The 18,151-nt window shown below is 42.9% G+C and overlaps 1 protein-coding gene across 3 annotated transcripts in view; it reads left to right on the top strand.

Moving 5' to 3' along the window:
* kank4 (KN motif and ankyrin repeat domains 4) overlaps positions 1-18,151 on the top strand; it is an 86,444-nt gene that overhangs the window by 38,571 nt on the left and 29,722 nt on the right. Inside the window, exon 1 of one of the 3 annotated variants that reach the window (XM_061684375.1) lies at positions 3,294-3,508. The exons of the other annotated variants lie outside the window; for them this stretch is intronic. The gene's annotated coding sequence lies outside the window, so the exon portion shown is untranslated. Of the gene's footprint in view, positions 1-3,293; positions 3,509-18,151 lie in introns of those variants that run through there. 3 annotated transcript variants of the gene reach the window in all.

Below are 18,151 nucleotides of genomic sequence, written 5' to 3'. Positions count from 1 at the left end.
GGTTTTCTCCAGGCACTCCGGTTTCTTCCCACATCCCAAAAACATGCATTGTAGGTTGATTGAAGATTATTTGCCCGAAAGTGTGAATGTGACTGTGAATGGTTGTTTGTTTATATGTGCCCTGCGATTGACTGGCAACCAGTTCAGGATGTACCCCGCCTCCTGCCAGATGATAGCTGGGATAGGCTCCAGCACTCCCGCGACCCTTGTGAGGATAAGCGGCTCAGAAAATGGATGGATGGATAATGTACACACAGCACCCCGGATTGACAGAAAAAAAACATAATTGTTGACATTTTTGCTGATTTATTAAAAACGAAAAACTGAAATATCACACGGCCATAAGTATTCAGCCCCTTTGCTGTGACACGCATATATTTAACTTGGGTGCTGTCTATTTCATCTGATCATTCTTATGATGGTTCTACACCTTCATTGGAGTCCAGCTGTGTTTGATTAAACAGATTGGACTTGATTAGGAAAGCCACACCCCTGTCTATATAAGACCTTACGGCTCACAGTGCATGTCAGAGCAAATGAGAATCATGAGGTCAAAGGAACTGCCTGAAGAGCTCAGAGACAGAATTGTACCAAGGCACAGATCTGGCCAAGGTTACAAAAAACATATTCTGCTGCATTTAAGGTTCCTAAGAGCACAGTGGCCTCCATAATCCTTAAATGGAAGACATTTGGGATGATCAGAACCCTTCCGAGAGCTGGCCGTCCAGCCAACCTGAGCAATCAGGGGAGAAGAGCCTTGGTCAAAGAGGTAAAGAAGAACCCAAAGATCACTGTGGCTGAGCTCCAGAGATGAAGTAGGGAGATGGGCGAAAGTTCTAGAAAGTCCACCATCACTGCAGCCCTCTTCTCAGTGCAATACACATGAAAGCCCACATGGAGTTTGCGAAAAAACACCTGAAGGACTCCAAGATGGGGAGAAATAAGATTCTCTGGTCTGATGAGACCAAGATAGAAATTGTTGGCCTTAATTCTAAGCGGTATGTGTGGAGAAAACCAGGCACTGCTCATCACCTGTCCAATACAGTCCCAACAGTGAAGCATGTTGGTGCCAGCATCATGCTATGGGTATGTTTTTCAGCTGCAGGGACAGGGAGACTGGTTGCAATCGAAGAAAAGATGAATGCGGCCAAGTACAGGGATATTCTCGCCGAAAACTCCAGAGTGCTCACAATGTCTGACTGGGCCAAAGGTCCACCTTTAAAAAAGACAAAGACCCTAAGCACACAGCTGAAATACCAAAGGAGTTGCTTCAGAACAACTCCGTGACTGTTTATGAATGGCCCAGACAGAGCCCTGACTTAAACCCAATTGAGCATCACTGGAATGACCTGAAAATGGCTTAATAAATCTGCAAAAAAAAAAAACTTGTCAATATGGGGTGCTGTGTGTACATTAATGAGGAAAAAGATGAACTTAAATATTTTTAGCAAATGGCTGCAATATATAAAAAAACTGTGAAAAATTTAAGGGGCTCTGAATAACTTCCGTACCCACTGTATATATATACACATGACATCACTGCAAGGTCGCAACAATATATCCATCCATCCATCCATTTTCTGAGCTGCTTCTCCTCAATAGGGTCACGGCGTGCTGGAGCCTATCCCAGCTATCATCGGGCAGGAGGCGGGGTACACCCTGAACTGGTTGCCAGCCAATCGCAGGGCACATTCAAACAAACAACCATTCGCACTCACATTCACACCTATGGGCAATTTTAGAGTCTTCAATTCATGCATGTTTTTGGGATGTGGGAGGAAACCGGAGTGCCCAGAGAAAACCCACGCAGGCATGGGGAGAATATGCAAACTCCACACAGGCGGGGCCGGGGATTGAACCCCGGTCCTCAGAACTGTGAGGCTGACGCTCTAACCAGTCGCCCACCGTGCCGCCCGCTATAATATAGTATTGCAAAATATTCCCTCCTCCTTTGATTTTTTATTATTTTTTATTATAGTACTGTAACGAGTAGCCACTGTGTGCGGATGCGGTCGTGTATGTGTGTGTTTTATATCACTCACATATACACTGACAAGTAGATGGATGGTTACTGCTGCAGTCTCCATATCTCGCCAGCTTCTTGGTATAGCACCTCTGGGGTGGACAAATGCTGCTATCATTATAAAAGAATCAATCAGCTACGCTTTGCAGCCAAGCTGCGCAACGGCTGGCATGGACCCACTCCAAATGCTTACAGCGCAAAATCCCAAAGCACAAATCGAAAGTTGGCAATCTAAAGAGAAAAGCACAATGGATCAGCATCCTTGAAACGAATGGAGTAATAGTGTTCAAACACCCTTTAAAATCGTGTTTTATTTTATTAAATTATTATTATTATTATTAATATTATAATTATAATTATATATTATAATATTATTAAATTATTATTTTTTAAATTTTATATCACTGCGGACCAACAACAAAGTCTTAATGTTCAAATGAGATCAAGCTGTTGACCTTATCAGTCTTCCTTCACCTCACCATTACTCATTTTCTCTTCTTTTGTATTCTGTGCCTCAGATTCCCATCACAAACATCATCTTATCTCTGTAAACAATGGCTGTATCACACTAGAATCCGATATACTGTGGCTTATATATATATATATATATACTGTGTATATATACTATATACTGATATACTGTGGCTTTGAGACTAGAGAAGACTCGCACAGCCAATTGTGCTGCAGTCACGCATTGTTAGAATGGACAAACTGGAAGTCCTCCAATTTTCTGATCCAGTATTGTCCATGCACACAATAATTCTCACTCACTTTCTGGAGGGAAACAGTGCGTGTGTGTGTGTGTGTGTGTGTGTGTAGGTGTGTGTGTGCATGTGTGTGTACGTGTGTGCGTTTAATTTAGATATTGGGTGGTCACATTCCCTAACCACAGTCTTAACACCCTTGCAATGTAAGAGTGCCTGTGAAGTGACATGTTTGCAACCCTCCAAAACCGACACTCAAAACCACCTAATGGGGGGTCTACTGGGGGTTCTTTTCAGCTATTTTTATCAGTTTAAATGTGACCACACACGCACGCGGGTGCACACACACGCACACACAATGTTATGAAGGCCTTTCTTAAGAGCCTGCCTTAGAATGAGCATCATTATCCTGTTACGTAAGTACCACAGTCCCCACATCTTGATGATGGATGGATTTGAGTCAGTTATGTGGCACCCATGCAGGGGTAACAGTGGTAACAGATAACAGTGAAGAAAGTATTGATCTATTTTACAAATATCCATCTCAGGCTAGTTTTAGACTTGTTCAGACGGAAGATCAGTGCAATGGGGCGAAGCGGGCGGTCCAGGACAAAGAGAGCGGAGACAGAAAAGACAAGGTCTGGAGAACGGAGCAGGTGACGTCAGAATTAATTGAGGTCACATTCAAAGAATCAACCAGATAACGTGAATGGAGGGCCAGTAGCTATGACAGCAGCTCTCAAGAAATGCTGATATTAGGAGCGGGGGACAGATGCACTGGGTAAGTGGCAGTATGTAAAGCAGAAAAAGATGTGTTTTTGGATTTTTATTTTTTACTTTTTTTTTTTTTTTTAATACAGAACTTCTAACGATGGCGCATACAGCCATGCTGCCAGCCAGCCTTTGGAAGTGATACTCCATCTGTCAGATTAAAAAAAGGCTAAACTATACATTGTCAGAATTTACAGAAGGCAGATGGTTATATTAAAACTGGGAATCTTTTTAGAGTGCCTTTGCTGATCTCGTTTGTATTTTTCTGTTTATCACGAAAGGTTTTAAGATTTTATAAAGCCTTTTGCACCACTAGAGGAAGCTTGTTGGCTCTTTTGTCTCATGCCGGTCCAATATTTTGTCGCTGCTATTTGAGCAGGATGCCTGCCTGCAGGGCTCCGCTTGTGCTTGGTGTTCCCAGTGTGAAGGGACAGAAAATGGAGGACGAGGACAAAAGAATGAAGATAAATATGGTGGAGAGAGATGATACTTTGCTTTATTGCTGCAGGTGGCTGTTGCTCTATAACGCCAAAAAGCAAGCCTCTTTACTTGCACTTCATTTTACAGATTAGACTGACACTTGAGCTTTTTAAGATAGGAAATCACAGAGTGTCGTGAAAGATAAATAGTCTAACACATGAATGAGATGTGAGCCAAACAGGAAGCTTTCCTTTCTCCAGAACATGGCGACATTGAAGCGCAGCCATCACCATAGCTGCCTTAGTCTTTCCTCATTTCTTTAATTCTCAAGTTTCTTTTTGTGAATGCTACCTATATTTCCTCGAGACACCTAAAAACCCAGAGTAAGAGTGAGTAAGAGTGTAAAATATTGTATTGTTTGAATGCTGCTGGATCCAGACCAGGAATAAATTCCCACACAACAGACTTTATTTACTGAGCAAAGGCATATTTACTTTTAAAGCCCCATCACTGACTAAGGAGTCCCAGTGGGCAGTATAAAGATGTCTCTGTTTTGTGTGAACAATACTCAGTGAGTATTTGAGTATCAAGCTATGACCTACGGGTAATTGTATGTTTATCAACAAAATTTCTCCACAGATGCAGCATACATCTGGTCTTCTTCTTGTAAACTTAACCTAACGAAACATTTCTAATCTGATAAACTTAATTTCTTCGTGCTTATGACTTTGACACCAATCAACCACAATTATAGCCTTTTAAAATTGTAGCTGCCTGCCCCGTTTTCACAAAGTCAAGATCTCTCCGAGTTGTTGAGATAAGGTTACAGACCACTATTTTCCTCGGGTATGCCTCATTTCCTTTTTCAGTCTGGTGCCTTGTGTTATTGCTCTTTTCAGTTTGCATATTTGCAAGCCAAATATAACTCTTTTCACAGGTAAACAAGGAATTTGAAAATCTAAAGCCATAAATTAACTTGTTAGATGTTTACAATTTCCCACTATAGTCTTAAAAATCATACTGAAATAAGGTGTCCTGAATGGCAATGCGATGTAAAAGGAGAAATCCACTAAGCTAGGGATGAGAAACCTTAATGATCACAAGGGCCACAGTGAGGTTTTTGCTCAAGATTTTCATACTGTTAGAATCTAAAACCGGGCTTTGCCTAGGGCCTCCAGCCATTAATTCATTTACTTCCGGTTACCCGAGGTTGGGTCACGTGGGCAGCAGCTTTAGCAGGGAAGTCCAGACTTCCCTCTCCCCAGCCACTTAGTCTAGCTTTTCCAGGGGGATCTCAAGACGTGCCAAGGCCAGCTGGGAGACAGTCTCTCCGGCGTGACCTGGGTCATCCCTGGGGCCTCTTCCCTATGGGACATACCCGGAGCAACTCACCAGGGAGGCGTCTGGGGGAATCCTAACCAGATCCACCTCATCTGGCTCCTCTCTATGCGGAGGAGGAGCACCTCGACTCTGAGCCCCTCCCAGATGACCGAGCTTCTCACACTAGACATCTAACATGGTCCACTCAAACGCAATGTTCCGCGCCTCCCCCGGGATGTGTGCGAAGCGCTGCTGGAGGTGGTAGTTGAAACTTTTTCTGACAGGGGGTCTGCCAGATGTTCCCAGCAGACCCTCACAATACATTTGGGTCTGGCAAGTTGGACCGGAATCTTCCCCCACCATCGGAGCCAACTCACAACCAGGTGACATTTGAAAGCTCCACCCGAGTGTTCATGCGGCCCGAACACCAATGACATGACCACAGAGGCGATCATCGAACTGCGGCTTAGGGTGTCCTAGTACAAGTGCACATGTGGACACTGTTATGTCTGAACATGGTGTTCGTTATGGACAATCCATGATCTGATTGGGGTGGTGGAGGGAGGCATTTTTCCAAATCACGGCCTTCAAGGTCTCACTGTCATTGCCCACGTGAGCGTTGAAGTTCCCCAGCAGAACAAGTGAGTCCCGTGCGGGAGCACTCTTCAGCACCCCCTCCAAGGACTCCAAAAATAATGGATACTCTGAGCTGCTGTTTGGTTCATAGGCACAAACAACATTAAGGAAGTAAGAGCCAATCGAGCCCCACCTCCGGGGCCTGGCTTCAAAGGGGGGACCCACGTCCGGGAAAGGGAAGACATGATTCAATAATATTACTCATTATGCCCCTTTTCCATTGTACCTGTTCTACCCAACCAGCCTCGCTCCGCCCCGTGTAGGTCGATTCTCCATTACACTTTTTCGAGGCCGAGCAATGACAATGGCACCGGTTTTCAGAACCTCCTCTGACCTTGGTTCTAAAACGAGACACAGGAAGACCGTGACGTAACTGTCACGTGATTGGCCGGCAGATGTAGGTGTTTCTTTAACTTTCGCAATCAATGCGTCATAAAGTAAAAGACACGGAATACACTGCATCAAATGCCTATACAGGCTGGCCGGGCATCCACTTGTGAATCGCTCATGTGCGAGGCTGTGTCGACAACTCTACACGATGTTCCGGTCCAATCAGGTTCGACCACATCTTGCAGTGTGTGGCAGGCTTAAAGTAGCTTTTGTTCTGTGGTCGACTGAGGAGGTGCGGACATTTTTGTCCATATTGGCAGAGGATGAAATATAGCTAGATGGAAGGCGCAACAAGAAACAAGCATGTCACCTTCTTCTTGAGCCCACCCCAATTCCCTCCCACTGTTGCAATGGAAAGAAATGGAAGCCAGCCCAGGCTAAGCTGAGGCCGGAGCAGAGCGGGACCAGGCTGTTCTGGACCTTGTAATGGAAAAGCGCCATTATCCGTGCTTTGTCTGTTTCCTCACCTCTGACCTGTTTGCTCTGGGTGACCCTGCCAGGGATATAAAGCCCCAGACAACTTAGCTCCTAAGATCATTGGGACACACAAACCCCTCCATCAAGATAAAGTGACAGCTCCAGGAGAGTCTGAGTGCCTACGTTATCTGTAAATAAGAAACACAAAACTTTAATTCCTCTGAGCCTAAATCCACAGCATTTTTTTAAGTACCACTTTTTATTTTCTTCTTATCTTCTTGATTCAATTACATTATGACATGAAGAGACTAATCTGAGTCAACCAATCAACTGTCTTGCAATCTTGCCGTATGTGGAGTTACCGTATTATGACCGTGAGTGGCAGGCTGTGCATTTGGTACCTGGGCTTTAAGTGGGGATTGAGCCGACTTGCAGTTCCACCACTATATTATCACAATTATAGAAACCATTAATAGTATACAAAAATGCAATATAACAGGACACAAATTTGCCACGTACATAATTTTTGAGCAGCTTAGAATCAATATTTATCTAATTATATGACAAAAACATAATAATCGATTCGTGGGGAACCCACTAGGTGCCGGCGCCTCCCCATTAGCTTACTTAACCTTTGTTTCTATCTGCCAAGCCAACCACACAGGTCAGTGAAAGGATTGGCTCTGGTTCTTTTGCAAGAGGCTTTGGGTCGTAGAGTTGTGACAGGGCGTCGGGCTTGAGAATTGAGTCTCTTGGCCTTGCGTACGTATTCAAGGTTCTTATGATCAGTCCAGACGATGAACGGGTGCTCTGACCCCTCCAGCCAGTGTCTCCACTCCTCCAGGGCCGCCTTGACCACCAGCAGCTCACGGTCGCTGACATCGTAGTTCCGCTCCGTCCTGGTCAGTCGCCGTGATAGGAAGGGGCAGGGGTGCATCTTCCCGTCCTGCTCCGACCGCTGGGAGAAAACTGCCCCGATGGTGTTGTTGGATGCATCCACCTCCACCACAAATTTCTGCTGAGGATCCGGCATCATGAGGATTGGCCTTGTGGGGAAGTGGGTCTTGAGGCCTTGGAAGGCAGCCTTCGCCTCCGGTGACCAGAAGAATGGCACCTTCGAGGATGTGAGTGCATGCAGAGGAGCCGCTCTTGCGCTGAAACCGTCTGTAAAAGTTAGCAAATCCGAGGAACTACTGAACCTTCTTACGGGTGTCAGGTGTAGGCCATTCAGCCACAGCGCTAACTTTAGTGGGGTCCATGTGCACTCTTCCAGGGGCTTCTATGAAGCCCAGGAAGGAGATGGTATTGTCGTGAAACTCGCTTTTCTCAGCCTTGACATAGAGTTTGTGCTCTAGTCATCATTGTAAAACTACGCGTGGCGAGGTCAGGAGAGTAGATGAGAATATCATCCAGATAAACATACAAAAAAATTATCTAAGAAGTCACTTAACACATCATTGATCATGGCCTGGAAGACCGCAGGTGCATTGGTGAGCCCGAAAGGCACGACTAAGTATTTATAGTGGCCGTCAGGGGTGTTAAACCCCATCTTCCATTCGTCCCCCTCCATGATTCGGACCAGATGGTAAGCCTTACAGAGATCTAGTTGAGTAAAGGCCTTCGCCTGCTGGAGTTGGTCAAAAACCGATGACACAAGGGGCAGGGGGTAACGGTTTTTATTAGTGATATCATTAAGGGCACAATAGTCTATGCATGGCCTTAAGGTCCCGTCCTTCTTGGCCACGAAGAAAAACCCTGCTCCGGGAGCTGATGAAGAGGGGCGAATAAGTCCCGCCTTCAGAGAGTTCTCTATGTACTTTGTCATGGCTACTCTCTCCGGACCGTAGACTGAGTACAGGTGGCCCTTAGGGATGGTGGAGCCAGGAATCATGTCTATGGCACAGTCGTATCGTCTATGTGGTGGAAGTTCTTTATGACTCTGAATGCACAATTCGAGGGGTTCAGTGGTGTGGGTTATGGTGAAGAGTTCCTTGCCATTGAGTGCTCTCGCTTGGATGGGCCTAAAGTGTGGTTTAGATTTTAGTACCAATTTAGCTGCCAACTGCCAGTGCAGACTCTCATCAGCTCCTGAGTCGATGAGCGTCTAAGGTTAGTGGTGGTGGTGTGGTGAGTTACCTTGACGGGCGTGAGAGAACAGGGCGAGTGATCGGAAGCCGGGAGTGACTTCACCAACTTGACCCCCTTGGCTGGAAAGGAGGCTTTGAGGTGATTAGATTCTCAGACAAAAACCCAAGACAGGACGAACCTCACCACGGTGTGACATATAGTTTAAATTACATCAGTCAATACAACGGATTCTGAAGGCTGTGGGCAGATTAGATTAGCAAGGCTCAAGATTACCATAAATGTACTGCAGACAACTTGGTCTGCAGTCTCTTTAATAGAGAAAGAACTAGGCCTAAACAATTGATTGCATTTGCGATAAGCTAATGCAAATGCAAAATCACATCATAGAGTATAGCCAGGACATTGCAGTGCTTCTGCAGGAACACGGAAGCAAACTGGTTGTTGGGTGTATAACAGCATGAGACGGAGACACGTGTTGCAACCTTAATTGCACACGTCTCTAACCGTCATACGGACCTTCTACGGCAGCACCACTGGGACAAACTGTATGTGCCATGCGAAAATGTACTTTCTGCTCATATATTGAATATATATTATTTATATTAAAAAAGAAAAATATTATATATCATGCGGCACGGTGGGCGACTGGTTAGAGCGTCAGCCTCACAGTTCTGAGGACCCGGGTTCAATGCCCGGCCCCGCCTGTGTGGAGTTTGCATGTTCTCTCCGTGCCTGCGTGGGTTTTCTCCGGGCACTCCGGTTTCCTCCCACATCCCAAAAACATGCATTCATTGAAGACTCTAAATTGCCCGTAGGTGTGACTGTGAGTGCGAATGGTTGTTTGTTTGTATGTGCCCTGCGATTGGCTGGCAATGAGTTCAGGGTGTACCCTGCCTCCTGCCCAATGACAGCTGGGATAGGCTCCAGCACACCCGTGACCCTAGTGAGGAGAAGCGGCTCAGAAAATGGATGGCTGGATGGATGGATTATATATCATAATATGATAATAATAGATAATAATATGCATATGCTTAGGTCAAAAGGTGGGAGCGTCAGCATGGCTGAGCAAAAGCTTTATTGTGTATTTGTCCTGCTCCCTCCCACAGACAGTTTCTTCCTGTATGATTGAACTTAGCTGACCTGTGACGGTGCAAGACACAGGCTTCAAGCTTGGCTCTAATATCACTAATAATAATTAGAACAAACACACACAGCTCGAAAGACCAGGAAAAAAACATTCTTCATGTTCCTGTTGTTGTGTTTATTTCTAACCACACAATAGCCCAAAGCCTCTAGTTGAAAAAATAACCAGAGTTGTGCAAGGTGAACAAACATCATTGCTACTGTAAACAGTTCGAAAGAGCAAAAATGATAGTTTACAATCCAAAATTCACCAGTTACTATGTCAAGCTAATGTTTGCTTACCATGCCACTAAATGCAACTTTGTACAAACGGCAGTATGTTTTCGTTTAGTAAATGTTCTTGACTGGTGTAGAAAGAAGAAAGGGCTTGAGAAACCAGAGAACTGTGATATATTTCAACGATACATGAAGGAAAACATCTGGACAGGGCTGAATGCAAAACAAGATGGGCATACGGAGGAGGATTGCTGCAGGAACCGAGTTAATATACAATACAGCCTTTTATGTGCACTCTCTTCTGTTGTCCCAAGCCGTGATTAGGTGCATTTTATTCTCTTTAAGCCTGCACATGCACAGTTTGGACTAAGGACATCATTACAGCAGAAGATCATTCAGTCAGTGTAGTATTTGTTAATTATTTAGATAATATAAAGCTGTTTTGATGATGAACCATTCCGAACTAATTAACCATTCACTTATTTCTTATTTTGCTGGACCTGCCCCAGATGGACCTGATGGTGCTTCACAAAGTGAGAGAATAGCAGAGAAGTAGCTACTCATTTTCTGAGAAATAATTGTACGACATTTTGATTTCATTTAGAAAACAAAATCAATTGTTTCTTTTCTTATTTTGTTTACTAATTTATCTCTGGAATGCATTCAATGAAAACAAAAAGTTATTTAGCCAAGCATTTACAAATAATGTATTTTACAGCTGTAATTACAATACCGTGGAACCACAATATTTTTGCTCACGGTTACCATATCGTCAGAATGTGATATCTGCCCATACCTAGTCAGCAGTGGTTTTCACTTTGGAACACTCCCATGTAAGCCATTTTTGCCCAATGTCTTTCTATGGTTGAATAGGCCAATGAGGCCTGCAATTCTAGGGATGTTATTCTGGGTTCTTCTGTGACTTCCTTGATGAGTCGTTCTTGCACACTTTGGTTGGCCGACAACTCCTGGGAAGGTTCATCACTGTTCCCAGTTTCTAACATCAGAAATCAGGATGGGATCAAATACTTTTTACACAACATTGTACAGGTACACAACATGCCACTATGGTTAAATACCAAGTAAATATACCGCACCAGCAATTTCTCATTTTTAGTGTCAACTCTCATTCCACTACATGCATGTGAAGAATGCTTATTTCCTTGCAAGGCTCTAGTTGGTGTGAACGTTACCTTTGGTTGCCCCTGACTCACACGCACATGCATGCATTCACAAAGGTTCAGGTCATTTCCAGCTGAGCAGTGAAGTGTATTGTGTGTTCAGTTCAGGCAGTGTCATTTTCAATGTATAAACAGTCTTTTCCCTGAGCAAAGGCCTTATCAGCAACTGGCCTTCCTCAGGATGACTGCCAGCCGTGGCCCCGACAGACACACAAAACACTTGCCCAATGGAAAATCCTGGTCTTAGTTTAACTCTTTGTTTTTCCATTCTAAAACCGTCTTAGTGGTGGATACTTGTAAAAATTACCAGGCAGCCCAATGAGTATTTTTGTACACCTGAAATAGCTGGTTTTCATTAAGCACTCAAGGTAATGCTTTCACTGTATTATCAAGTGGCAACAGTTCTTTGAATTTTTTTTTGACTTTTTTCAAGTGGGTATTTTCCAGGAGAGCGTTCTTGCTGGTTTGTGCAATTTCGATCTATTGCTCAGTCAAACAGTAAATAGTTGATTAAATTCATAACCTACAGTATCTGGTATCTGACTTACCGCTTGTGGGACACACGTCTACCATTCTAAATGTATAAAAAGGATAGTTGGTAATGCTTGTACATGCCAAAACTCAACAAGCAAAATTATTTTTGTTGAAAGTGTGCATGTATAAGCAGCCTAGAAGAAATGCAGAACAAACTATAAGAAGGGGAAATTAAGAATGATGACTGGGGAACTATTTTAACACTGTCATACAGCTTTGTATGTCTCTGCATGTTTTTTATTCCACAGTCAGTAATTTACAGTAATGGCATTTTGACCAGATGGGAACAACAACAACAACAGATAAAAAATAAAATAAATGACAAATAAAAAATACTGTATATAATGTAATTGAGTTCCTTCAGATACAGTATTTTGTGTGTACTGTCTATCATGTTACTTTTTATGAAGTTGAACACATGGGGACTTTTATTCTAACAAGTCACTGATTTCATGTATTATATACTGTATGTATATTTCACTCAAATGTCCAGATTTCACAATCATATATAGTAATAGCAAATACTGAACCTGAGTATCCTCTCGCTATTTAAAGAATCAGAATTATTGGCTCTATGAGTTGCAAAATGTTAGAATATTCATGATTCTCTCTCTCTCATTCTCTGAAATAATGGTGTTTGTGAACTTTTAGATTTGCCAGGAGAAACACATTTTGTGTTTGTTCACACTTCCACCCACTTAGAGTTGGGGCATGCAAATACAAAGATCTACATTTCCGAACTTACTGTAAACTGCAACAGTCAGTGTTTTAAAACTAACAACATTGAATGATCTTTGCCTGCAGTGACCAATTGCCATTCAGAGCTTTTCACATGGCACAGCGCAGGGCACCATCAACGTAACCATTCAGCCTGCCTTGCTGCAGAGGCTGGCGACGCACGAGGCTGCCTTGTCAGCTTTGAAAAATGTTTAAGTCGAGTGGGAGCGCACTGTTACGACACCTCGGTGCATCCAATAGGAGAAATATTGGCGTAGTGATTTTAGAGTGCTGACAGCAAGACATTTTTTTTTTTTTTAACAGCAAAAGTACTCCATGTGCATTTAAATTGGCCCCCTGTTTTACTGTTTATTGATACTATTCCTGGATTAATAGTTGATTAATAACACATAACAACATGTTAATGCAGATGCTCAATCCATGCATGTTTGATATCATATATTGTATTTGTATGCAACATCAGGAGTACACCTCAAATATTATGGCGCATCTGCCTCTGAAGATGATGCACAGCCATGTACCTCCACAGCTCATATCTTACCATTGCAATAATGTTCCCCTTTTTTTAAGGGGCGGTCTCGCACAGGGCACCATTCAGACTAGGACCGGGATTGAATGAAGGAATCAAATAAATAATGTGGTGTCCCTGAAGCAGACAGATGATGTACCCTGACGTGATGAAAAATGCACAGTTACTGTACGGAGGGAGATCGCCACACTTTGGATGTACCAGGTTGGTTGAAAGTGGTAGAAGTGTGACAGTAGCATTTTTGAACAATAAAAATGTTGGTTGAAAATAAATTATAGCCTAGTCACTTGTGCTTCACTTGTATCATATCTCCTCATCCTCTGTACTGTAAGCAAAGCCAGAGCTTTCAGTTGTAACAGGGAGAAATACATATTGCCGAGCTGCGCCCTACTTTACATCTAAACCAGGAGAAAAAGGCACCAGGCTACTTCCTGTTTGGTCGCTTAGCTACCAGTGCCAAATATGAACAAACTGGTGCTGGGCTGCCGTCGTCCCTGCGCGGTCTTACGCTCTACCCTACGGTGGGCACTGTGAAAAACAAGTGCAGTGTGTAAGTGCCTTTAATCAAAATTTCATTCAGCATATTACAAATGCTTTATTTGGCAGAATTGATTTTGTATTGCTCCCATCCTTAACTGTACATCCTGATGAGCTGTGCAGTCAACAAAAATTTTTATTTTTCCACTTAGTCATATTAAGACATATCCACATCAAACCATGGGGTGTCAGGTTTTCAATAACACTACCTTGTTGCTATTTGTATATTTTAAGGCGTGGTGTTGCCAAAGCTGGTGCAGGGAGACTGCTGATATACAGGAATGCTGAAGTTAAATTTCAGAGTGACGGGTCCAAATGGGTCTTGCCACGAAGGTTTTCGCCTCAGGCATTTGACTGAGCATAAACCACACATACTACGCATTACTGTAATTCTTGCAATAACTGCCAACCACCGGGTGGTTACTTCGTCTTGTGCCGAGGGTTCGAAGGAGAGGAACCAAGCCACCTGCAAGCATGCATTGCTCCAGACTGTGTTTTAAGCTGCCCCCACCGCCCCACCCCTCCCCCCAGTCATGTGCTTTCTTATTTTTCCCATGCTGACTCTTATTAGATGGCCAAACACCTCACACGTGTATGGAGCTGGAATTTGCACTTGAGGCACCTTACATCAGTTGAATAGTTGGAGGGATTTTTTTCTCAATTATTTAATTGCAAAAATGCACTGTAATTCAAAGAAAACTGACATTTCTGGCAATTTACTCTGTCCTCTAGGTGACAAGTCCGTGCAAACTGTCAATGACAGATGTCTGCACTGCTGTGGATCCTCCATCCATCCATTCGTTTTCCGTTCCGCTTATCCTCACTAGAGTCACGGGTGTGCTGGAGCCTATCCCAGCTGACTCCAGGCGAGAGGCGGGGTACACCCTGAACTGGTCGTCGGGCCAATCGCAAAGCACATATAAACAAACCACCATTCATACTCACATTCACAACTACAGGCAATTTAGTTTTCAATTAACCAACCATGCATGTTTTGGGGATGTTGGAGGAAACCGGAGTACCTGGAGAAAACCCACCCAGGCACGGGGAGAACACGCAAACTCCACACAGGGGACGCCAGATTTGAAGCCGGCTCCTTAGAACTGTGAGGCAGATGGGCTTAACAGTCGACCACCTATCCGCCACTGTGGATCCTGTGCCAATTAAAAATTTTAATATTATCCCAATAGACTTGAACCTGTGATGTCAAAATGTTGTGAAAGAGGCAACAGAAGTGTGACTCCAAAAGTCCCAGGGCTTTGAGATAGGATCTGATCCCTCCTGACACCAGACAGTTCATGTGATCGAAAAGCGAGACGCTTCAACCCCCTGGGCCACATTACACCCTCTTTCAGTTGGCTGCGTTACATCAAAGAGAGCGAGATGATTTTATGCATGTTGCATGTGCGACCAGGATTTAGCCACAAAAAATGCCTAGTCCACATGATTGGTTAATTTGTCAAATACAATACAAGCATAAGCTTAATGTATGAAAGGATTTTAAAATAAGCTTATTACAAATACAGAGTTATGGAGTTGTGCTCTTCATTTATATGGTTATGTTCTGCACCACAAACAGTCAGTGGAAGTGTCACAATCTAATGAGATCCAGAGAGCTGTATCAAAATAAAATATCTGCTCTTTTAGAGATATTAATGCTCAGATTTGTTGACACTGTTACAGAGTTATTAATTTAACTTGTGTACTTTCCGGGTCATCACGCCACTTGAGTCTATTTGGATCATTGTACTCTGAAAATCTAAAAGATCCCGACTCTGGTCAAGCCCCTGCTTTAAATGCCAAATGAACAGATAAATATTTAATGTACTCCATATTTCTATGCACACTCTACCCTGTATTTTATAGAAGCTTCATGCTTACTTCCTGCTTTAAGATTTGCTTTTAAAATGTGATCTTCACATTCGTCAAGCTTGAAATAAGCAATACTTTTCTTTTTGGGATCATGCAGGAGAGAGATAAATGATAGCCATTAGCTGGGCAGTTAGCTTATTTAAAGGCTATTAATTATTTACCTCATTTACTCTTAAGAACCATCTGGGCCAAGGTTTAAGCATTAGACTTTTTCTGTTCTTGAGCTGAACACAGACATCTAGGGAGCTTAGTCATTACAATTGAGATACTATCTTTGAGAGCCACTGATACCTCTTAGACAAATTGTTCATGTGTAGATTTGTGTCAATGAAGCAATGGCTGTCTGAAAGTCCTCGAGATATGTATACTGTAATTAGACTGGTACATGGTGGTTGATATTAACACACACTCACACACACGAATGAGGCATGAATGAACATAGTCATATCTCTCCTGAGGTTATTTGCTCTCGAGGAAAACCTAATCTTGCTGTGACAACTTTACACACTCATGTCTACACACTTACATATACACTTCATGGACAAAATAATCAAGACCCAACGCCTTGTAATATAAACACAAATAATACAATGAACACAACTACACCATTCAAGGCTTAGACCCTCATTTATCAAGTATGCGTATGGCCAGAAGTATGCATAAAGTGTGCATATGGACATTTCCATGCCAAGAATGGGATTTGTCAATTTGGATTTATATGTGGGGATGTGCGTGAAATTACGCGCAGCTCTGACCATGCGTACACACAAAACCTTGTGGTAGAACGAGGAATTCAGCTACGTGAAAAGGAAAGGATTTGATTTAATCAATGCACATGTAATCTGCAATCCATATCGTTTGGAGGAATGCACAATTCATTCATTCATTCATTCATTCATCCTACAGAGTAGTTGAGTGGATGTGCGCATTGGGAGCTGAGGTTGAGGATGGCTGGTTACACGTACAATGACAATTTACAATGTTGCCAATAATGCTTGCAATACGGATATCCATAATTGCTTGTTCTCCCCCAGTTAATGATAATTCTCGTCTGTGTGCTGTAATATGTTTTTGACATCGAGTTTGATTTCAAACAATTTATTTTTATTTCTGAAACTTGTCTTTTCTCTGATCGATAGAATTAACAGCAGCAGTTAAATTCTCCCACGGCCCCACGTCATTTTTTCCTATTGTTGGTGACCCCTGTATTAATTGTTCCAAAGAGTATTTTTTCTGTAACCCATGAAATAAAATTACAGATGGGTTACATTTCCACTTCTCAGATAAATTCATGTGTGTCTCACGGAGATATTAATTTTGTCAACCCTCTTGTCAATCCCCCGCATTCTTAAAGGAATTGTTGCTAGCATATATGGTCAATTGGAGGCATTTCTTCATGCAAATAAGGCTGGACGTGCTCAAGCATGGCTGTTTAGAACAGGTGGGATATATCAACACACATTAGTTATTGTTGTCCGCACATCAGACAACTGTACGTTTGATAAATATGGATTGTTTTTGTACGTACACACTGTACTAAATGTCAGTCGTACCAACAAATCTAGAACCTGTTCTACCCACTCTTTGATAAATGAGGGCCCTGGCCTTGACATCATACTTACACTATAACAGATGAATCTATTCATACTGATTATGACTTTATAATATTTACATTCATGTTGGGCAGCGCGGTGAGGTAGTAGTTAGCATGTCTGCTTCACAGTCAAAATGTTCTTGGTGCGACTCTTGGGCCCCCCTATTAAAAGTTTGCATGTTCTCCCCGTGGGATAAGTTTTCTACAGCTTCTTCTTCCCACATTTCAAAAACATGCATTTTAGGTTAATTAAAGACTCTAAATTCATCCATAGGTGCAAATATAAGTGTGAATGTTTGTTTCCAGTAAGGGACATGCTACCCAACACCATCACACTGTCTGCACCAAAAGATCTGGACTCTGCTGAACATAACGTTCCTCTACATGTTCGGATTCAAGTGCATATGACGGTGAAGGGCAGTCATCACCTTGCAGCCCTACGAGACCGGATGCATGCAGTCTGTTCCGGATTGTCTGGGCATTGGCCCTATCCTCCTATAAACCTTGTCTGAAAATCTTTAGAAGACAGCCTATGGTACCTAAGTGTTGACAGGCTGAAGAAACGGTGCTCTAGTCTCTACTTGGTGGCCTGTCTCTATTATACTGATCTTAGCCTTCAGCTTGGAGATGGTACTAGGGCTCACTCCAATGCCATAACTTGGTTTTGCGTTACACAAGCTCAAAGTTCCCCTATCACAGGGGTGTTATCCGGATCAGTAAAATGTGGCATTCCAATTCTTGGAGCAGATACTTAATGACAATTGTAGCAGCAATCATGGTCATCCTGGTGGTACCAGAAGCTAAAAAAAAAACAAAAAAAAAACAAAGACTCAATGGCAACAGCCAAGGAACCTGTTTGGCACTGGCATCCAAATTTTTAATGGGTTCAACACACATACTCAGCTCTCCTGCTCATACCACAAATGCATGTTCCTTACAAATCTGGCACAATTTGTAAAGGTAATTAACAGGCTTTCTGATGGTATTAGATTCTTTGCCAAGAAGCATTGTTGCAACAAAGACACAATCTATTAAACA

This window comes from Phycodurus eques, chromosome 8, assembly GCF_024500275.1.
Source record: "Phycodurus eques isolate BA_2022a chromosome 8, UOR_Pequ_1.1, whole genome shotgun sequence".
NCBI classification, from domain to species: domain Eukaryota; kingdom Metazoa; phylum Chordata; class Actinopteri; order Syngnathiformes; family Syngnathidae; genus Phycodurus; species Phycodurus eques.
The sequence above is the reverse complement of the archived record's forward strand: the minus strand, read 5'-3'. Positions and strand labels throughout refer to the sequence as shown.